Source organism: Halichoerus grypus, chromosome 3 (genome assembly GCF_964656455.1).
Source record: "Halichoerus grypus chromosome 3, mHalGry1.hap1.1, whole genome shotgun sequence".
Classification (NCBI taxonomy): Eukaryota; Metazoa; Chordata; class Mammalia; order Carnivora; family Phocidae; genus Halichoerus; species Halichoerus grypus.
Window position 1 is genome coordinate 176,936,216 of NC_135714.1, and position 22,006 is coordinate 176,958,221.

The 22,006-nt window shown below is 36.5% G+C and overlaps 1 protein-coding gene across 1 annotated transcript in view; it reads left to right on the top strand.

The window, feature by feature from the left end:
* LOC144381418 (uncharacterized) overlaps positions 1-22,006 on the top strand; it is a 209,056-nt gene that overhangs the window by 157,223 nt on the left and 29,827 nt on the right. The gene's annotated exons all lie outside the window — the stretch shown is intronic.

Here is a 22,006-nt window from a genome sequence, read left to right on the forward strand (position 1 = left end):
ACTTTGAATTGTCTCTTGATTTTTAATCTTTCTCAATCTGAAACATTTCTTTTTTTCCTCTTTATGCACCTGACATGCATAGCCAGTAATAATCTCCTCCGAGAATGTAGATCAGGAGAGAGTGCTTGGTGGAAAAGCTACATGCATAGCCAGTAATAATCTCCTCCGAGAATGTAGATCAGGAGAGAGAATGTAGATCAGCTTGGAAGTTTGGGTGACTAACTTTTACTATGTACCAGAAACTAAAAATATTGTAATACGTCCAACAATACAAAAAGACATATGTACAGGGTTATTCTTTGTGAATGTAAAATGTTGGAAATATCCCAAATGCCCACAAATATGAGAGGTATTGAATAAACTATGGTAAATCTTCCAATAGAGAACTATGCAACTATCAAAAAGAATGAAAAAAATCTCTGCAAAGTGATATAAAGGAATGTCTTGAATAGACTGAGGGAAAAAAAAAAAACAAAGCACATATGAGTATCTATAGTATATTACTTTTATGTAAGAAAAAAAGGGTGTGAGAAAATATATATGCATCTAATCATTTGTGCAAAAATAAATATAGAAAGGATAAACCAGAAACCAGTAAGATTAGTTACCTAAAGGGGGAGAGTGGGATTGGGGTAAAAAGAATGGTGATGGGAATGGGACAAAAGGATGAGGGGGAGTCCCACTCCTCTGAGTATAGTTCTTGTTATAGTTCTGACCTTTCAAACATACCTAAAAATGAAAGCAAGCAAGCAAGAAAGAAAGGAAGAAAGAAAGAAAGAAATTAACCAGATTGTCAGAGGAACCAAAAATGGAATACAAACAAATGAACCCACAGTATTACCAAGAAATGATATAGGTACATTGAAATAAGTGGGGGAAGAAAATAACTAATTTAAATAGCTTTGGAAATAGCTTTTTAATTATACATTCTATAAGGCCAAAGACAAAAATATATACAAGTATTGCTCTATTTCATAAATTTGGTTTTCACAGGAGTATGGTTTAGCAATTCTGAAGCAATTTTGTATATATATATATACAAGGATTGAACGAATAAGTAAATATATTGTGACTAACAAGAACCACACTTCTCATTGTTTGAAAAGGGAGTTACAAATAAGGAAAGGAGAAATGTTAAATTGAACTCTGGTGCTGGATTGGAATTCCTACTTTAGAGGACAACAGAAATCATCCTGAATTTGTGTTTTTTTTTAAGATATAAAGATGGATAGATATAGAAATGTACATGTGTAAATGTAGAAGATACATATATGTATAACTTCTATATAATATAAATTATAAAATTAATATATTAATTATATATAATGTATTTATATATATAATTTCCTACCAGTGTCTGCTGAGAGGACCTAGAAGCAATTAATATATTAATGTATTAATATAATTTATATATTAATTATATATAATATTAATAATTATAGTATAGCATATATAATTAATATATATAATTTCCTAATGCTGTCTACTGAGAGGACCAATGCATCCAGATATTGATTTGTAAATGCCATTTTCCTACAAAAAGGACTAGGGCTCCTTGGAGAAATAGCTGATTTCAAGGCTGGGACAGAAAAAAGTGCAAATTGAGCTTGGAATACTTCTTTGTGGTGTCAGAGAGTAAAGTAAAGTTCAAAAAAGATGGAAACATGCTTATATAGTACAGGGGCTAATAACATACTTTCAAGGCCAGATCTTGGATAACTGAGCCAGAAAATAAATAATAGTAGCAAAAGGATGTTAATCACAAAAGGAAGAGGGTAAATTTACAGTGGCAAACTGTGGGGCCCCACCTTAACCAAACAAGCAAAATTAATATCACCAGTAATAAGACATACCACCATCATATGGCTTCTGTTATGATGCAGTGAGAACACAACATCAGTTTTTGGCATTCTTGTTGAAAATATATAACCTCAATCTAATCATGAGAAAAAAATAGACAAGCCCAAATTGAGGGAAAGTCTAAAAATTAATGGGCTAATACTAGTCCAAAGAACCATAGTCATGATAGACAAAGACAATCTGAGAAACTCTCACTTAAATAGACTTGAATAGTAAATGTGCTACTGAATCTTGAATTGCATCTTGCACCAGGAAAAGGACATTGTGGGGGAAATGGATGACATTTGAATAATGCATTGTATGTTAGTTAATAATCTCTGAATTTGAATTGTATCAATGTAAATTTCCTAATGTTGATAATTGTACTATGGTTATAAAGTGTTAACATTAGGGGAAGCTGGATGAAGGGACTCTGTTATTTTTACAACTCTCTAATGAGTCTAAATTACTTCAAAATAAAAATTTAAAAAATGCTATAGTTAATCCTCTTATGAACACTATGTGTAAGTATTATCATTCCCAGCTAATAAATGGAGATGGAAAGTATGTATGTTAACATTACAAATAATATTTAGAACCAGGTATGTCTGAATACTATGAACAAGTTTTCCCAATATCCTAAACTGCTAAATCTTTCCCTGGCTGATGAATTCTAAAATTGGATAAAATAAGCATCATCTCTGTCCTTTACCCATGGCCCGACATGCAATGGATGGTAACATATTCTTAACTTTGAAGGACAACAGAAGCCAGGAATTGTTGTGTCATATCACAATAAAATGGAGATTGAGGAAACAAACACTTCAAAATTGACTCCAAATCAAAATCAGCTAACCAAATCAATCAAAGGAAACAGTAATATCTTCTGAAATCTTTGCGCTCCATATTAAGGCAAACAATTCCTTTAGTACCAGCGAGGTGGCTGATCTACCTGACCTTGAGTAACTAGCATTTGCTTAGAGGTCTGCTACATGCTAGACCCTCTTCTGAGAGCTTTATACACAGTCTTACATTTCATCTTCACGATCCTCTGTGGTTTAGGAACTTCTGTAATCTCTACCATGGCAGGAGGACATGTGATGGGGAAGGGAACTTGCCCACTGGGAAATTTGAATCCAGGCTTTCCATCTGATGTGCTGCACCAACTGCACAAAATGTTTGTTGTAAACAGGCTGAGTGCATCTGACTGCAATACACTGCCCTTGTCTCTTCGTCCTCTGGTCTCTTTGGAAACTCAGTGTGCCTCTAGTACTTAATTATGATTGTTGATTTCTTGAAAAGGTCAGGCGGTGCCCCTCAAGGTACATTCTCCCATCACATGCCATGCAAGCATATCTCTTCCAGCTCTTGTCATTTTTTGCTATAGATTTCCTATATTTTCAATTATGTTCTTTTTTCCGAAGGTTAAATCAGATTTGAGGGCAATGAAGGGTTAATGAAACGATCTTGGCCTAATTACTCATTATAAAACATCTCCCTTTTAGTGGTGGCCTTAGATGATTTTATTTGGGAATAAAAAAAAATCTCCCAGGGCAGCAGCGACAGAGCAGGCTGATAAAGGAAAGGAGAGCTGCCTATTCTTCAGTGATTTTGATCACAAGTGGAAAAGCATGTTCCTTGTCAAAGGCGCTATTAGGAAACTCATGGAGAGATGAAAAGTGGTACCAAAAAAAAAAAAAAAAAAAACCCAAACCCCACCAACCTGCTTTGCTTTTCCTGTTGTTCAGGAATATTGGTATTTGTTCTTTAAAATGACAGTTTGAAATGTAAAAAAAAAAAAAAAAAAAAAGCCTGGGTGATGGGTGATGCTACACTTCGTTTTCTGCTGTGTGCTCATTGTATATGGGGATCCTGGCATTCCAAGTCTTGCCAAACCAACCTATCCCCCTCTCCAAAGTGGCTTGATAGTGATGAGATTAGAACCCTTGGAATTCAAACAAAATTGCATTTTAATTAAAAGAAAAACAGTAAAACAGAAGGAAGATGACAATAATATGTGGGTTGTCTTTTACCTAAAGCAAAATGGATTTGCTCTGTCCTTAATCTTTATTACATAGCCATTTTGTGAAAGGTGTTCTGGTTGATGCTTTGCTTTTCTGAAGCAAAAAGCATTTATATAACTCAAGCTGTTAAAATCATGGATAGGAAAGCCAAGGGTTGGGTTTTTTTTCTTTTTTTTTTTTTGTTTTTTTTGTGTTTTCTCTCCCAGTATATGGGCATGGTACATTATTCATGAGCTCTAAGTCACCTCATCCCCATTTCTACTGCTGAACTGTTGTGAAATACAGCTGAGCAAAAACCCCATCTCAAGCGAACTATGTACACAATATTTGAGACAACTACCTATGTGAAATCACCAAGGAGTGGATGGTAGAGAAACACTGGGTTCTGCCCTTAACTAGCTTGGACTCTTGCAAAGCCTCTTGCTACTATCTTGACCACCCACCTCTTTGCATTTCAGTCTTTACTTCTCAGAGGTCCTACAACTGTCTTCCTAAAAAGCAAAGCTAATTATGTCACTTCTCTGTGCACAAGCATCTTTTGATTGCAATCCAAAGAATAAAATTAGGATTATTTAGATAGACATAGAAGACCCTTGACAACTGTATTACAAATTTCTTTGGAAAGCTTGTCATCTGAACAGACTCCCTGAGAATTGTCCCACCTATTATCTTTTGCTGAGAAAGGCCTTGGAAAGATGGAATAGGATGACCAGTGGCCTCTGACATGGCATGGTAGGAAAAATATTGTCCAAACGTAAATGATGATTATTTGGTAAGCCAATGTGATTCCTTTCCTGGAGTTAGTGCTAGAAAATACGGGGAGAAATCATCAAATTGTCAAGAGAAAAGTAAATGGACAGACACAGAGGCATATTTGATTTAATGGTGGAGAGCTCGAGTATGAACTCAGAACTTTTGCGGCCAAGGTTGCTAGAGCTACTTTGAATTCCAAATGACCTCCCTGGTCCAAGCTCCAGAGCCTTAGTTCTGCCGTGGCTTCTTCTCCTCCTTGGCCTGGATCTTTGGCTTTGCCTGGGTTCTCTTGGGCCTTGGCCATGTGGCTGAGATCCTTGGTCACTTATTCCCACATGTATCCTTAAAATAAACTCACCATAATTTAAGGTGACTATAGTGAGCTGTTACCCAAACATCACCATCACTACCAACTCCATCTCTACCAACAGAAATGAAACAGTAATCTAACCTTAAAATCACTTCACCTGGCATACATTTGTTCTTTCCTAAACTTCTAGATTAAATGCCATGTCCTTTGGTAAACCACACAATTCTGGAGGCCTGAAGTCTGAACTCAGGGTGCTGGCAGAGCCATACTCCCTCTGAAATCTGTAGAGGATGAATCTGTTTTTGCCTCTTCCATCGTTTGCTGCCAATCCTTGATGCTCCTTGCTTGGAGACATGTCCCTCCAATCTCTGCACCATCATCACGTGGGCATTTTTTCCTTTGTGTCTCTCTTCTTTTCTTACAAGGACACCAGTCATGTTGGATTAAGGGTTCATCCCACTCTTGTATGATCTTGTCAACCACCCTTTTCTAAATAAGACATTCTGAGGTCCTAGGTGTTCAGACTTCAGCATACCGTTTTGGGAGGGAACAATTCAACCTGTACGAGGAGTCAAAATCCCCAGGTACAAATTTTCATCCCTACCACCTTCACCTCTTTATAGCTGTATGCATTAGATGAGTTAGTTTTTACTAAGCCTCCTCTTCTTTTTCTCTAAATTGGGAATTACAATGCCCATTTGTAAAGAGTAAATAAAATGCTTTATCTAGAGGTTTCTGGTATACAGCAGGTATTTACATATTTTGGTAAACACATCATTAGTACAACTGAACTTTCTTAACTAGTATCCAGAAGGGGAAAAGAACTAGCATAAATTAAGGACCTATTATGTACTAGACTCTTTAAGAAATTACTTACATGTTATTTCATTTACTACAGTGTTGTAAAAAGAGGAAAATATGGTTACTCATTTTTACCTCCCAAATCAATCTTCAAATAGCTAATACCGACATGGTATGTATACACACACACACACACACACACACACACACACACACACATCTCTATATGTATACAGTTGATCCTGACCAATGTGGGTTTGAACTGTGTAGGTCCACTTATAGACAGGGTTTTCTTTTTTTTTATAAATACAGCACTGTAAATGTATTTTCTCTTATGATTTTAATAACATTTTGTTTTTTTCTAGCTTACTTTATCATAAGAATACAGTATATAATACATATAGCATTCAAAATATGTATTAATTGGCCTTATGTTGTTGGTTAAGTCTTCTGGCCAATAGTTAAGTTTTTGAGGAGTCAAAAGTTATACATGCATTTTTGACAGTGCAAGGGGTTTGGTGCTCTAACCCTGGTCTTGTTCAAAGGTCAACAGTATTTACTAAGAAATCCTGATTATATAGCATAATTTAAAGTACTGGAATGGAGATGTTATTCTGGTTTATAAAATATTTTTGTATTCTAGTCTTGTTCCAAGTGACTCATTTTAGAAACTATATAAATTCTCTTCTGTTTATCTTGTTTCACTAAGACATTAGAAACAGAAACAAAATCCCAAAACTTTTGTTTGGTTCATGGCTCAGTAGAAGAATAAAGCCAAATAAAAAAATCATCTGAGTTCAGTTCTGAATTCAGAATACTAGTGCTGTTTGTGATGGTTTTTAATTCACAATGTGGCCCCCACAGAAGGCCCCTGTTAATTATCACAGCCCTTTTGGTTGGTGTAAAGGATGGGTGGTTTTCCTGTTACAGAATGATTATTTATTTGCCCTATTACTTACAGAAACTTGTGGGTGTAGCAGTAAATTGAAATCAAAATAATTTAAAATGTCCTCTTTGTCGTTGATTCATCTTCAACTTCCAATAGACTGTGACAAGCGCTGCAAAACCATTTGTACCTCCTACACTTGTGTACATCCTCACGAGAGACAAATGCCCCTGACTCTCTGGGTGGTTACAAATTGGATCTTTGTGTTATTGTTAAGTGAGAAGGTAGGGACACAATAAAGCTTAAGACAACAGCAGACTTGTACTAGATGCCCGAATAAAGCTAGAACAGTAAAAGCATTGTTTCGTTTTCAACAAGATGTGTGTGCATTGTACATAAAGCATTGTTTTTGGCAAAAGATCATTGATGAAAGGCACGGCGCAGCAGAGAATAAATAGCACAATTGAAGGAAACAGACCTGTCTGAAATGCTAGTATCTGTTTTGCCCCCTTGGAATACAAGAAGAATATCAATGCAGTTGAGTTTTGGACCAATGAAATCTTGGCTTGTATGGTAACCTCATAACTAGTCAAGTTTTTAAGAATCATAATTTTTAAAAAGATTCAAAAAATTTTTTTCTTATTTTCTTATTCTTATGTCATAAAAGTCTATTCAAAATATAAGCAGTAAGCAGTATATATCTCACTGGGCTTTCTCCTCTGTTTATGTTCACTGGTTCTCTGTGACTATTTATATCCTGTTCAGCAATTTCTCTTTGATTTTTTACTCCCATTTGTACTTTACTTTTGTGATTTCATATTCATGACTTCCTTAGGTTTCTCCTGCTGTAGACAACAGTCTTTTTCCTTAGCCCTTTTTAGTTTATTATTCCTACCTGAATCCCTGATAAATTTTCATTCTTATCACTATACATGTACTCGTTGCTTTTCCATCTGTCTCCCTCTTTTCTTCTTTTCAGGGCTTCCTAGAATCACATCAGATGCTCATTGGTAAATTATTACCACTAAGAATTAAGATGGAACACCTATAAATGCCTATTTGCATACAATAAAAGAAGTATGGTGGGAGATTATCAGGGCTTCTGGCTAATTCTATCCCTCTCCAGGACAAACACCAGCAAATCATCTGATAAGAAAAATCAGTCTTATAATCTCCCGGGCAGTAGGGAAAGTTTTCAACAGAAGGGAGTAGAGATGTTAAGCCCTCAGGTAAAGTGCTTATTGTATTGGGAACTGAAAGCTGGGCGGGAGCCAGGGGGGAAGCAGGAGATAAAGCTATAGAGGTGAGGGGAGCATATCTTGCAAGTCCTTCTAGGCCATTAGAAGTTTTGAATGTATTCAGAGCAAAACAGGAAGTTATTAAAAGGGTTGAGGTAGGAGAAAGATATTACCCAATTTGTTGCATTTTCTTTCTTTTTTTTTAACATTTTATTTCTTTATTTTAGAGAGAGAAAGAGAGGGAGGGAGAGAGAAAAAGAAAGAGAGAGAAAGGGGAGGGGCAGAGGGAGAAGGAGAGAGAGAATCTCAAGCAGACTCCCCACTGAGCATGGAGCCAGACACAGGGCTCGATCCCATGACCCTGAGATCATGACCTGAGCCAAAATCAACAGTTGGATGCTTAACTGACTGAGTCACCCAGGACTCATTGCATTTTCAAAAGATTCTTCTGTTGGAGAGGGATGACAAGGTTAGAAGACAGATGGTCAAACAAAGTTAAGGGTCACTTGAGCAATGTGAAAAGAGATTATGTTCGTGAGTATTTGTAAGCATTTGCAATACAGTCCAAAAACTTCTTCAACCCAGAGAGCATTTCCAGATATTTCTAGGTCTTTCTTTCCTTCGTCCCTCCCTCCCTCCTTCTCTCCCTTCCTCCCTCCCTGCCTCCCTTCCTTCTTCCTTTTCTGGAGGAACTACTATTTTTATGGAGAGAAATCTCCCAAAAAGTCAGGAAGCTGTGATGGTTAAGTATGTCTCTTTTATATTCCCCAAGGCTTGATGCCCTGCAGTGACTTGGGTTATAGGATGCTATCCTGTGAACTTCATCTAGATTACCAGTTCTAGGACATTTCTACTTTATCAACCAGTGTCTTTGTAGCTTAGAATTAATTACATAGTTTTCTTTTCATATTTGCTTTGATCAAACATGGCTCCTTTTGTTGTGCTGGTGCGGCCGGTTCTTAGTCTCCATCTGCCTCTGCTGCAGCTCCAAGGCCCCATTGCTACTGCTTCCCTGGCTCCCAGTGCCAGTCCTATTCCTAGTTTGATTTAACTCCTCCCATCTTGATTCTTATTTTTTGATTATATATATATTTTTTATTATTATGTTATGTTAATCACCATACATTACATCATTAGTTTTTGATGTAGTGTTCCATGATTCATTGTTTGCATATAACACCCAGTGCTCCATTCAGTACGTGCCCTCTTTAATACCCATCACCGGGCTCACCCATCCCCCCACCCCCCCTTCCATCTAGAACCCTCAGTTTGTTTCTCAGAGTCCATAGTCTCTCATGGTTCATCTCCCCCTCCGATCCCCCCCCTTCATTTTTCCCTTCCTACTATCTTTTTTTTTTTTTAACATATAATGTATTATTTGTTTCAGAGGTACAGGTCTGTGATTCAACAGTCTTGCACAATTCACAGCGCTCACCATAGCACATACCCTCCCCAATGTCTATCCCCCACCACTCCAGCAACCCTCCGTTTGTTTCCTGAGATTAAGAATTCCTCATATCAGTGAGATCATATGATACATGTCTTTCTCTGATTGACTTATTTCGCTCAGCATAATACCCTCCAGTTCCATCCACATCATTGCAAATGGCAAGATTTCATTCCTTTTGATGGCTGCATAATATTCCATTGTATATATACCACATCTTCTTTTTTATTTTATTTTATTTTATTATGTTATGCTAATCACCATACATTACATCATTAGTTTTTGATGTAGTGTTCCATGATTCACTGTTTGCGTATAACACCCAGTGCTCCATTCAGTACCTGCCCTCTTTAATACCCATCACCAGGCTAATCTATCCCCCCACGCCCCTCCCCTCTAGAACCCTCAGTTTGTTTCTCAGAGTCCATAGTCTCTCGTGGTTCATCTCCCCCCATCTTGATTCTAACAACACTTAGTAACCTTTCCCTCTGTGTCACTACCATCTTGTCATCTGGAAACTATTGGTCAAAACCATCCAATAGAGGTTTAAAAAAAAGGATCAAAGAGAAAAATCAGAAAACCAATTGCAAAGCAGCAGATGTTTGAGATGTTATGTGCATGAGTATAGTCAGGTTGGCATACTCTAGCAGAAGGGAAATATTTCCCTATGTTTATTCAGGCAAACCATCAAATTCTTTATAGGTGCTCACTCATTTCTCATCACTTCTGTTTAGTGTGCTTCTGGCTATGATTTCTTTTATCTGCATTATCTTTCCAATGATCACCAACCACAGTTATTTATGAAAAACAGATCCAACTATCTATAAATTCGCTTTTCCAGTGAATTTATTTTATTTATTTGGAACTACCTACAAGGTACCAATTTATTTTCCACTTGTGTCCTTCCTGGTTCTTCTGCTTCTGTGTTTTACCTGTTGTTTATTAGATCTTGGTTAACTTAAGACAATATCAGAGATAAAGTTTTAGAGAGATTTTTCATCTTGGCTTCCTGACCTGTGGTATTTCTGACTTTTTCCAACGCCCATTCTATGTCCTCCCTGCAAGGCTGCAGATTCAATATAATGCACTTAGCTGTTTCCCTGGCATATTCTTTTTAAAGAAGAGTGGCAGGTATAAATCTTGAGTTTCATCACCATTGATGCTGCCATTTCTGTCTATCCGTCTAATTGCTATTGACCATAGAAAGTAGTTTTTGATTGAGGCACAATGTAAAGTAATATTGATTACAGTAAATGAACTTTTCTGCAGTCACTGAGTCAATTAAGGAAAAAATATCTAGAATTGCATCTCATGTAACAAAGCCCAATTTTCATGTCACTGACTCATAGCTCTGGTTCCCTGGCCTAGGCCTAGATATTTGAAGTAAATCCCTTCTTTTGTTTAATATCAAAATCCCATTGCTCTGAGCAGAAGGATAGTAAAAATAAGTCTGTACTCCTGCTGTTCAAATAGAACAGAAGGAAATTAGAACAAAAACAGATTTTACTTTTAATCCTTCAAATAAGAAGCTTTTCCACATGCATTTTTTGTCAAAGCAATATACATTTTATTCTGGTTTAACAATCAAGAAATCCATATCAAAAGGATATCAGCAGTTTGCAGCTGGTGACACACTGGAAGGAGGCTCAACTCTGATTTTGCTGAGATGACTGATCATGATAGCATTGTAGGTGGATGAAGCACCTTTCACCTTGAAATGCTTTATAGAAATCACTCCTGCCATCTGTGGCTGCTGCTTGGGCCTCTAGGGACTTAGAAGCAGTGACAGAAATGCCACATGGAGAGGGAATGCATGAAAAGCACAAGGCCATGGCAGAGATATAACCTGATGGCAAGAGACCCATTCAGGAGCGGGGAGAAATTCTTTAGTTATACAGTACTTCTGAGATTTGAACATGGGGGATGAAGGTTACAACCTTGTGATCTACTATGTTAACCTGTCTATAGAAATTCACATTGGCCTTTGATCCCAGGGCCTCAGTGTCCCTGGGTTATAAAGGAGAAAACCAGCAGGTTCAGACGTACTATTAATATATCTCTTATCCTATTTAATTTTTATTGGATTTTCACAGCAATTGATGCTGTGGAAACAAAACATAAGTGAGCTGGAGTATTACTGTGCGTTCGGGTATTCAATGTCTAGCAAATCTGTATAGCACGATTGTATCAAATGCATCACGCACGTTTCATAATGTATTGCAGCTTACAATATTAGATCATCTAGTTTTTCCATCCGAGCCCCAAACTGTTGTATGAGATGGGAAGGCATGTTGCTATTGTTATTATTTTGTCTCTGTGTTACAGAAGTAAAAATTAAGGCCTGTGGATTTAATCAACTTGTACGAAACTGTGCAGGCAGTGATGATTGTTTAATACCAGACCTAGAGATGTCTTCCTTTAGAAAATGTCACTCTGTGATTGAGGTTCATTCCATTTTTGCTGACATGAAAATCTTTCACTCCTATGCCAATGAGTCTCAAACTCCTAAGCCACTAAATATCTCCTCCTTTCAAATACAGATTTTCTTGGTAATTGGTATCCTATTACTATTGGAATGTAATTTGTTTTAGACTTCACCTTGCATGATTCAAGTGATTCATATTGGCTTTAATGAAGAATGCTATGCCAACATTAGTCAGGTAAGCTTTTAGAAAAATATACTCCTTAATGTATCTATTTTATAGATTACTCAATGAATTTCAGCTTTCTGGTTCCCAGACCGAAAGTATTGAACATCTTCATTATGGAATTTGATTGCTACTAATTTATTGTAAGACAATAATTAGTATAATTATATTATCCTACTGAATAGGACTATCCCCCACCCTGACTTTCTGCAGGTATAATACTTGCCACAGTTCTAATATGAGAGTGATCAAGGCTTTTGCCAAGGCAATATATCATATAATCTTGAGCACTGGAAGAAATTGGTTCAGGTAAAAACTTCTCACTCACCCCAATAGCTCTATAACTCTCTTAGGAAGATTAAATCATAGTCATAAAACAGGGCTGTGTTATTTTGTGTTTTACCCCTCAGTGGCTGCCTCCTCTGTATGGTTGAGCAGGTTGGGCACTGTGAAACCGTACTTAGAGACCTTGTACCCACAGTGATGACAATCATAATTAATTTCATTCAAATGCTGAGTGCCTATTATGTGGCTTTTTCTAAAAAATAGAGATGTAGTTAAACAAGATGATCTAGGTGTTTGTTTTAATAGAAGCAGTATTTTAGTGCATGTGTGTTATGTGTTTGTTGATGGGAGGAGTGGAAAAAAGCAAATAAATAATCAAGAAAATATATCAGTGGTATGATTAAAGTAAAATGGGATGATGTGAGAGTGACTTCAGGGCTCTTTGAGACTAAGTGTTCAGGGAGGGTGTCTCTGAAGATGTGCCATTTAAGCTAATATCTGAATGACAAGAACTATCCAGCCAAGCAGTGACCTGGAAAAAGCATTTCAAGGGAAGAGGAAGTCCAAAGCCTGCATGAAGAAAACACAGTGCAGCTGGAGTGTAATAAGCAAGAGGAAAATGATAATAGATAAACTCAGGAAGTAGAGAGGAGGAGTTGATAGTGTAGGTGCTAACTGATAAGAGTAAAGAGTTCACATCTCATTTTAAATGCATGAAGGGACCAGAGTGTTTTATGCAATCACATGGGGATGAATGACAGCCTGGCTTATTAAAGGAGTGCAAATTCACCATTCTATTTGAGCAAAGTGATGTATTTGGGTGAGGCCTTGAACATTATGCTAGGTTCTGATTTTCTTCTAAAGTTGCTGGGAAGCAAGGAAGAATGACCGCGTGATTTCCCTTTTAGAAAATTCCTTGGAGAATAGATCAGAGTGGGATAATACCAGACATTGGTTAACCATTATATCAGTTTTCTATTAATGCATAACAATAATCACAATGTATTGGCTTAAATAAAACTCGTTTGTTACCTCACAGGTGAGTAGGTGAGAATTCTAAGTGGGCTTGGCTCGGTTTGTAGCTTAGGCTCTCACAAGGCTGAACACAAGGATTGTCCGGATATGATTTTATCTGGAGGCTCTGGGACATATCCAAAGCTATGCCTCCTTGAGGAACATTATCAGAAGCTTAATATTAAAAGAGAGAAATGTATGTCACTAAAGTAATCTAACAAGTACTAAAGAAATGAACAAACAAGTAACAACAAGTCCCAGAAAGGGGAGCACTACTCGGAGTTGATACACTATCTTATCTAAAATGTCCAGTTTTCATCAAAAGAGAGAGAGAGAGTGTATATGCACAGAAACAGGAAAATATGATCCATATGCCAGAAAAACAGACAAACAACAAACAAATAAAAATCATGCAACAGAAACAGCCTGGAAAAGTGACCAGATGCTGTATTTAAGAAAAAAAGACTTGAAAGTAGCTGTTATAAATATATTTAAAGAACAAAAGGAAACCATAATTAAAAAAGTAAAGAAAGGGGTAGTGGGTGGGAGCAAAATTGAGATAGTAACTTTATCAGGAATGTTATAAAAGAAAGTTAATATATCAAAAGTCATAAACATATACTTGCTCTCTTCTCAGCCGCTTTAAAAGACAGAAAATTGTGTAAAGTGATAATTATCACAGTGTATTATTCAGTTTGTAACATTATGAGATGTAATGTGTACAACAATCATCCCATGAAGCGGGGAGAAAGAAACAGAGCTATATATTAGTAAAGTTTATGTGTCTTATTGGAATTAAGGTGCTGGAAACCTGAAGATGATTTTGATTAGTTAAGATGGATATGGCAAACTGTAGAGTAACCAGTAAAAACCTAAATTTAAAAAAAAGTGAAAAAAATCATGAAAGAAATTTAATATTAGAAAATCTTTGCTTATGGATAGAGAAGATGTGGTATATATATACAATGGAATGTTATGCAGCCATCAAAACAACCAAAATCTTGCCATTTGCAACGACGTGGATAGAACTAGAGGGTATTATGCTAAGTGAAATAAGTCAATGAGAGAAAGACAAGTATCATATGATCTCACTGATATGAGGAAGTTGAGAAACAAGACAGAGGATCATAGAGGAAGTGAGGAAAAAATGAAACAAGATAAAACCAGAGAGGGAGACAAACCATAAGAGACTCTTAATCTCAGGAAACAAACTTGAGGGTTGCTGAAGTGGTGGGGGGTGGGAGGGATGGGGTGGCTGGGTGATAGACATTGGGGAGGGTATGTGCTATGGTGAGTGCTGTGAATTGTGTAAGACTGTTGAATCACAGACCTGTACCTCTGAAACAAATAATACATTATATGTTAAAAAAAAAAAAAAAAGATAATAGGAAGGGAAAAATGAAGGGGAGGAAATCAGAGGGGAAGACGAACCATGAGAGACTATGGACTCTAAGAAACAAACTGAGGGTTTTAGAAGGGAGTGGGGTGGGGGGATGAGTTAGCCGGGTGATGGGTATTAAGGAAGGCATGTATTGAATGGAGCACTGATTCATTGTTTGCGTGTTATACGCAAACAATGAATCATGGAACACTACATCAAAAACTAATGATGTAATGTATGGTGACTAACATAACATAATAAAATAAAATTTAAAAGAAAAGAAAATCTTTGCTTAATGTAAAAGAAAGCAATAGGCAGTAGGAGAGGAATGAATAGACATGAGACACATGCAAAGGAAAAGGTGAAACAACAGACATAAATCCAACAATATAAAAAATAATATTAAGTGTGAATGGATTAAACAAAATCCAGTCAAAAGTCTGAGTTTTTCAGACTGGATTAAAACAACAACAAAAATCAAAATCCAATACATGCTGTCTAGAAGAGTCACACTTTAGATTCAAAGATAAAAGTACATTGAAAGTAAAAGGCTAGAAAAATTATATCATGATAGTAACCACAGAGAGATGGAGTAGCTATACTACCATGAAACAAAGACTTCAAAACAAAGAATGTAACTAGAAATAGAGGGAAATTTATAATGATAAAAGGATTCATCCACCAGCAAGGTAGAACAATTATATATATGTATGCACCTAATAACAAAGCATCGATACACATGACGCAAAAGCTTTACAGAAATGAGGGGAGAAATTGACAATTTACCATTCTAACATGTGTCAGCTACTATCTCATTATGCTTTTGATTAGCATTTCCCTGGATGATTAGTGATGTTGACCACTTTTCCATATGCCTGTTGGCCATTTGTTTGTCTTCTTTGGAAAAATATCTATTCAGGTCCTTTGCACATTTTTAATTGGATTTTTTTAACCTTTGAATTGTGTGAGTTCTTTTCATTTTAGATATTAACCCCTTATCCAATATGATTTGCAAATATTTTCTCCTATTCTTTATATGGGTGAACTAAATGGTATACAAATTACATGTGAATAAAGATGTTAAAAAAAGAAAAAAATATTTTACAAAGGGAAGAAATAATTAATGCTGATTCCCATGAATATTTAGTTCTAATATTTAAGATTATATAGAAATGTTTTTAAAAATAACAATAAAATGACAATCCTTAAAAATTGCACAGCTATAATTTTGTCCAACTGTTCCTTCTCATATGTGTTTCTCTGAACCTCCCTGATATTCTGATCTATTTTAATTGGCCTCCAAATTATCACTCTAAAAAATTGGTGCCCAGAGTGAACCCAATCATCAGGGTGGACCATGTCCTTCTCTTCCCTTGTCCTAGATAATTTTCTTTTTCTTTTTCTTTTTTTAATTTTTAAATTTTTTTGATGTTATGTTAATCACCATACATTACATCATTAGTTTTTGATATAGTGTTCCATGATTCACTGTTTGCGTATAACACCCCGTGTTCCATGCAGAACGTGCCCTCTTTAATACCCATCACCAGGCTAACCCATCCCCCCCACCCCCGAGGGATGGGGTAGCTGGGTGATAGACATTGGGGAGGGTATGTGCTATGGTGAGCGCTGTGAATTGTGTAAGACTGTTGAATCACAGACCTGTACCTCTGAAACAAATAATACATTATATGTTAAAAAAATAGATAATTTTCTTTTAAAGATACAATCTATTCTCTCCTTAGATCTCTGGTTCCTTTTCTAAATGCCCACAAAACACCCTTTCACTGGTTAGTTCTGAAATATGGGCCAGAATGGATATAAACTCATTTTTAGCAATTTAAATAAATTCACCTCTTCCACTTCTTGAAAATTACATTATACATCCTTCTCAATCTTCATACATTCTCAAAGTTCCTTGCTTATATATCAGAGATCTCAGTACCTTGAGCTCATTTAGAACACAAGATGTTCTCTTTAAAACATTTTACGTCTCTAAGACTCCAATCCCCTTTTATCAATATGTATTCTATTTTATCTATCTATCTATCTATCTATCTATCTATCTATCTATCTATCATCTATCTATCCATTCATTCATTTATTCATTTAGCTTGAAGTTCATTTTCTTCGAAAATTAAGCACAAGTTGATGAATTTGTCTTTATAACTTTTATCCATCATTGTGCAATCCTTGCCAAGCTGAAGGTTTTTCTTTTATATTTTCCTTCATAAAATAACTTTTATAGCACCCCACTGTGTTGAGTTTAGCTAAAACTATGAGCTCCTGTGGTGCTTTGTCTTTTTTATGCCATTTTACAATAGGTATATAACCTTATTTCCATCATATTATTTTGAAAACCATGTTTCTCCAAAAACGTTCTATATAATTTCCTTATTTTATTGTTGTCTGAGTTGTGACCTTTATCAGACTAGCTTGTCCCACTGCAGGTTATCCTCCCAATCATCTCTGCCTGTATAATGAGTAATGACAATACTAGGTAACACTTATTTAAGGTATAATATGTGCTAGCTTCTTTCCATTACATTGATATAGATTATACATTTAATCATTTCAACAACTGTATGAGGTAGGGAAAATGGGGAGTCATTGTTCAATTGGTATATAGTTTGTTATACCAAATGAATCAGTTCTAGAGATCTTCCATATTCCATAAAACCTATTGTCAACAATACTGTATCATGCACTTATGTTTGTTAAGAGAGCAAATCTCATGTTAACTATCTCACCACAAATAAATAAACAAACAAGTGACCACAAGAAAATTTTTGAGATGATGGATATGTCTATTATCTTGATTGTGGTGATGGTTTCATGGGTGTATGCATATGTTCAACCTTCTCAAATTGTATACATTACATATGTACAGTTTGGTTCTGATAGATTGTACTTCAGTAAAACTTTTCAAAAATAAAGGGAGGGAGGGAGGGAGGGAAGGAGGGAGAGAGCGAGGAAGGAAGGAAGGAAGGAAAAGGAAAAGGAGAAATGGTGGGAGACAGACTGGATGTGGCCATAAGCAAGAGGAAAGAGTGAGAAATGACTCCAAGATTTCTGATGGGGAGACTGGGCAGATTATGCCCCATTCACAACACTGGAAATACATAGATTACATAGAGTCAGACAGAGGAAAGCAATGATTTTAAATGTATTCATACTGAGACTGAGTTACCAGAGAGAGATGCCAAATATTCAGACCCCAGGGTCTGATTTAGGGTAGGGTAAATGTTGTCATGTATCTCATTTTGTATCTAAATTTTAGATAGTAGCTAAGGATTTAGGAGTGGATGATATGGCCAAGGAAGATAGTATAGAATAAGAAGAGGAAAGGGGCACAAAGTACCTAACTGTAGAAAGTATGACATTTAAGAGGGGAGGAAGAGATAGCTGATTATTTTAGAGTAATTGATGAGAAGGTAACTTTCTTTTCTTTTCTTTTCTTTTCTTTTTTCTTCTCTTCTCTTTTCTTTTCTTTCTTTCTTTTTCTTTTTCTTTTTTTGGCAATGACTGTATTGTTCGTTTAATGGTGGGATTGGAGACCTTATGCCCCCACCTCAAAACATCTAGCCTCTGGGTAGGGAGCCAGAATCTGTTCTCTCACTTAGATCTTCGTTACATGCTGTCTACAATCTCATGTAGGGGCTAACGCAAATTGTGTCCAAAAGTGTCCCTGACCTAGTTGATTGTCTGCTCTACCTTACTTATCCCTGACTTTTTTTTTTTTAAAGATTTTATTTATTTATTTGACAGAAAGAGAGATCACAAGTAGGCAGACAGGCAGGCAGAGGGAGAGGGAGAAGCAGGCTCCCTGCTGAGCACAGAGCCCGATGTGGGGCTCGATCCCAGGACCCTGGGATCATGACCTGAGCTGAAGGCAGATGCTTAACCATCTGAGCCACCCAGGCGTCCCTATCCCTGACTTTTGAGATGTGATATTCCTAAATTTGGCTGGAATAAATTCTGATTTCAGGATTTCTCTTTTACCCGCCTTTTTCTCATATTTGTCTATTTTCCCTAGTTAAAAACAAAAAACAAAAAACAAAACAAAAAAAACTTTGCCCTCATTTTAATTGTGTTAAACTCCAAACATACTTCTAGTAAATCACAGAGAAAAATTCATCTATTTGAATCTATCTTCTTGGAGTTAGAATCTCTTGATTGCCATATGAAGATTAGTATGTAACCACCAACTTTGCTTGCAATTGACTATTAACAACAATAATAAAACTGAAACTAAAAGTTGATGTTCTTAATCTTTTCAGTCCCTCTAGTTATTCCAGATATAAATTAGGTAAGTGGACTTGGAGTGTCCTTGAGATTCTCAACTGGTGACCTTCCCACTGAGCATAATGCTTCTTGGATGACTGCAGCCACATCGATCTCTCTCTGGCTTAACTCACTTTGTATTTATTGTCAGCACTGCACACCTGCCAGTTATTATATGTTGTTCCATTCTTTAATTGTTTGGTAACACAACTGTCTGCTATTGCCTCCTATAATAACTCGTTAATTGTTTTATGTGTGTGTACCTTCTTTCACAACAGTTAGTATAAAATCTTCTTTTGGGGAGGACGCATGTTTTATACTTCTCTTGAATCCTGCAGTTTCTGGCATAATGCTCATGATATAGGGTAGGTGCTCAATAAAGCCTTTTGATTTATCAATTGAAGCATTGATTATTTACTACCATTATTATAAGACTACAGTAGGTCAAATAGAAGTACTGATGATACCTTTGCCTGCCTTATATGGTGTTGTAAGGATCAAAGCAGGTATTAGGAAGGAAATTACCGCAATGCTATACTACTATTATGAAGATAGATTAGATTATTAAAAGGAATTCAGTTCAAATTGTTCTTTATATTTTATAGAATATGAGTTCTTGCCTCCTGCTTTGGAAATTCATCAAAGCAATGAAAACAAACAAATTCTGAATATTTGCATTAAATGGTTTGGATCTAGTTAGATGACTTTGGAATTTTGGTCCCAATCTGGACTGACTCCAGACCTGAAGACAGCACTACAGGCTGGTTAGGAAACTCTTAACTGAAAACATAAAGATAAGAAGGTTTTTGTTCATCATACATTATAATATAGAAGGGAACTGGTTTTGATTTCATTTTCAGGGTTTGAACTCTTTTCCTTTGTCATCATTAATAAAAATAAATATTCCTGTAAGATCAAAGCAAGGACCTTGAGCTACGGATCCCAAACCCTGTGCAAAAATGGCACATAGACACCACAATGAACTGACAGGGGCATAATGGGACATTTTAAATGTTCAAACTAAACATAACAATAGTGGACATTTATTGGATACTGTTTACTAGCTAGAGGTACTTCACGGTTTCAACACAAAATCATGCTACCTTCCATTCAATGGCATATATCATATATCCTTTGTTTTGGCAAGTATGATACAAATCAAATATGGTGTAAAAACTGGTGTGAAAAGGAATGAGGATGGCAATATGCAATCTGATTCTAAGGTCTGAGAAGTTATGCAGTGCCCAACATGTACACACATCCCATTAGTCAGTACTGGAGTTAAGAATGAAATGGGTTCGCCTGGTGTTGGGTATTAAAGAGGGCATGCTCTGCATGGACCACTGGGGGTTATATGCAAAAAATGAATCATGGAACACTACATCAAAAACTAATGATGTAAGGTATGGTGATTAACATAACATAATAAAAAAAGAAAAGAAAAAAAAAGTGAGGGGTGCCTGGGTGGCTCATTCGTTGAGCATCTTCCTTCGGCTCAGGTCATGATCCCCAGGGTCTTGGGATCGGGTCCCACAGCGGGCTCCCTGCTCAGCCAGGAGCCTGCTTCTCCCTCTCCCACTCGCCCTGCTTGTGATCCCTCCCTTGCTGTGTCTCTCTCTGTCAAATAAATAAATAAAATCTTTAAAAAAAAAAAAGAATGAAATAAGTGTATCTTTTTGTCATTCATTTCATGTGTATTATTTTTTCAGGACAACTAATAAATTGTTAAGGAATAAGTACTAAGTTGTTTGAACCTATCTTCTTTTTTTTTTCTCTTCTATCTTCTCTAATAAACTGAACAGTTAGGTGGGTTTTTGTTTGTTTGTTTTGTTTTGTTTTTAGACCAAGGGTGCCATAAAAAATTAGTGGACTTTAAGGGCACTGAGAATCAAGAAAGATTGGGAGCCTCTGGCCTAAGGCAATAAAATATGTTTGACTTTCCATGTAGCTAAATACCCCACAGCTGCTTCATTTTTGACGTTAATTTCTTTACTTTCCTGTGAAGGTTTTGAGAGTTTTTTTTACACAATCCATCTAAATATAATAAAATCTTTTCAATGTGTTTCTTATAAGCCACGTGTGGAGGGGTTTCTGATATATTAGGGTCACCTTTGGTAAAGCTAGTCACATTACCACTGTTGGCCTTGATTTCTCCATCTGTGAAATAAGAGCATGGCTTCTTTGATATCCCCAGTCTCTTTCTAATCTAGTATTCTATGAGGCTTCAAATCGGGATGATTCTTGAAATGTAATAATAGGCTTATCCAGGTAAGAGAATGAAGAGAGCCCCCCCACCCGTGGTTTAGGTGAGAGAGAGTAAGTCTTCTGTCTAGAAGCAATGGCTTGCAGTTTTGATACATGTGAAAGTTGCACTGGTACATGTATGTCCAAAGAATGGATCCAGAAGGAGGCTCTATGTAAGTAGCTCCTGACACCTAGCTACTTGAGACAGGGACAGCTGGACATTGTGGAAGAGGCAATTCTTTTTTCTACTTTAGAATGTTGCTTGGGTCTTGGGGTTGGAGGAAGTGGACAGTGCAAAAAATCACCACACTGTTGAGAGCCATATACTCAGAACCCAGTTCTTCTAAGCGTCCTCAAAGTCATGTCATGTGTATGAAGAAAAAATTGAAAGCCATTTTCCTTCGATATTTGAATACAAAATCCCAGGGTACTTCCTTTGGAGGGGTAGATAACAGTTAAATTGTGCATGCAGACAGGCAGAGTTGGCTCTCCAGATATTTACAGAGATAAAAGGGTCCCTGACTTTACTTTTCTAATATTGCAATAGCTGCCTTTATGCATGAATAAACTCTTAATTACAAATTTGAAAATACCTTTATCATCCTGTCAATGCTATCTAAAGCAATATTGAATGCTTTCTCAGATTTTTTTTTTTTTTTTTTTTTGGAAAAAGAAAGCTCTGCCTATGTGCAGCACGCATTTCCTGTCATGCCTGTGTCCGTCACCTACCTCCGCTCTTTTACGCTTTGAATGGTTCTCTCATTCCTTCTGTGTATTGTATTAATATCTGTCACTTACTCGCCTCCTTATTCTTTTTATCTCCATCTTCTTGGTTCCTCTGTGGGATGAACT